Here is a 2463-nt window from a genome sequence, read left to right on the forward strand (position 1 = left end):
CCCCAGCACCACATAAGCAAAAAGAAAAAAGCCGGAAGTGGCACTGTGGCTCAAGTGGTAGAGCGCTAGCCTTGAGCAGAAGAGCTGAGGGACAGTGCCCAGGCCCAGAGTTCAGGCCCCACGATCAGCATACACACACACACACACACACACACACACACACTCACACGACACCCCGCCGTCTCTTTTCTGCCGCTGAGCTGGAAAAAAATCTTAATCCCATCCTTTGTGGCCCAGAGATGGTGCATGAGGGTCTGGGCCCAGCCTGCTTTGCGCCCTCTTGGTTAAGGAAGCAAGCCAGGGCTGAGGCTGCAAGGCAGTAGACTGCATGCAGGGTTATCAGATCCTTGACCTTGAGCCCTTCTGGATTCCCATCTCTAATTCACACACACACACACACACACACACACACACACACACACACATTTCCCTTCCCTGCCTAACAGTATTGCTTTCCTCCAGGCCACCCGAGCATTTTCTGCAGGTCCCAGAGGGTCTCCACGTCTTTCGTATTGCTCGGCACATCACTTCACCCTTTAAAGGGTTGCTCCACAGCTTACCTGCACATCCTTTTAACTAATGTGCAGCCCCTCGTTTCTGCATTAGCTCATTTAACGGGTGAAAATAGCATGTTTTATGTACTCTTGGGGATACTTTATAAGAAGGCACCCAGTATAGGTTGTTTCAGCCTTCTGAAAAAATGAATCCTTCATTAAACTTCAGACTTGTGAAACTTCGTGGCTGTTTTTCAACTGATGCTAGATCATCTCATATTGACTTTAAAAAAAAAACAAATTATAACTTTTTATTTTGAGACAGGATCTCACCAGGCTGACCTTGAACTACGGCTTGCTATTAATTCTTAAAACAGCTTTTCTCAAGGTATAGATGGAGTACCTCCAGACATTTTTGCAGGGAAGGCCAGACTATTTCTACAGCAATATCCTTGACTCACAAGAGTACAATGAATTTTCCAGAAACTACATGTCATGTGATAGGGACATGAAACTCGAAGCAGACAGGAGTCTCTGGCCCTCTGTTGTAAAACCAGATATTAAAGAGCTTTGCAAAAATGTAAAACAGTGGGGCTACTTTGTTTTTTGTCTGTTTGTTTTTGGAAAGTAGTTTGAAATGTCTCCTGAAGTCTCATGTTTTCAAGACTTGGACCCTACTGCAGCAGTGTTCAGAAGTAACTGGATTATGAGGGCTCTAACCTTATCATTAATCCATCAATGGGTTTGTAGAAGAATGGACTATTGGGAGTCCCAAATATAGGCAGTTGGGCCTACTGGAGGAAATTGATCTCTGGGGACATGCATTCAATGCTTTATTTTGTCCCTACTCCTTTGTAGGTGCTCTCCCCACCTCCTCCTCCTGCTTTCTGCTTGGGGACTAAATTGAGGTAAGCAACTTGACTCAATCTTGAACTCCTAGCAATGCTGTTCAGCTTCAGGAAGGCCCAAAACAAGAGATCTAAGGGGTGATGGATAGACTAAACCTCTTAAACCATGAGCCCAAACAAATCATTCTTTCTTTGATTCCTTCAGATATTTCTTCATAACAACACACAGATGACTAATACAGAGCTGAAGCTCACAAGTTGTGTTTTTTTGTTGTATTTTTTTGTTTTGTTTTTGCTAGTCCTGGGGTTTGAACTCAGGGCCTGGGCATTGTCCTTCAGCTTTAGCTCAAGGCTAGTACTCTACCACTTGAGCCACGGTGACACGCCTTTTTCTGCTTATATAGTGCTGAGGAATTGGACCTAGGGCTTCATGCATGCAAGACAAGCACTATACCACTGAGCCACCTTCCCAGCCCCCACTTATAAGTATTTTATGTTATCAATAATGGCTTTTCAAGATGAAGGGTACTAAACATAAGCTTGGTACTGTCTAATTTCAATGGGAGCCTCAAGCCTACTTCATTCTAATCAAAGCTATGCACAATGCAAGATAGTTACTGAATTAAGCCATTATCGTCTTTCCATAAACTTTTACGGTGACAGAGGGAGAAAATAGAGAATTTAGCCTTCATAATGGCTTCTACCCCATTCCAGAAAGCCTTGACAATTTTAGGTGTTTGGTGGCCATAAGGCTCTTAATTTCTTCAGTTTCATTACTCAGTCCCATAATTATGGACTCATTATGTCAAGTTTATATATTCTTTCTCACATTTCTCCATGCTGCCCATTTTTAATCTGAGTGTAAGCCAATCTAAGCACAATTTTTAAGTTGAAATTTTTGTCATTTAAGTCCAAGGCAGGTCAGTCATTTATTTATCCATCCTACAAATATTTGTGTGTTGGGCACAACTTGAGACACTAGAAGTACAGCATTGAGCAAGAAAGACAAGATTCTTAATTTTATTGAACTATGTTCTAGTTAGGTGGGTTTATGAAAAGTAGACAAATAATTTATGGTATCAGTAAGTGAAAGAGCTATAGGGAAAATAAAATGAGAAAAA

Source organism: Dipodomys ordii, unplaced genomic scaffold (assembly GCF_000151885.1).
Source record: "Dipodomys ordii isolate 6190 unplaced genomic scaffold, Dord_2.0 Scaffold3, whole genome shotgun sequence".
Lineage (NCBI taxonomy): Eukaryota > Metazoa > Chordata > Mammalia > Rodentia > Heteromyidae > Dipodomys > Dipodomys ordii.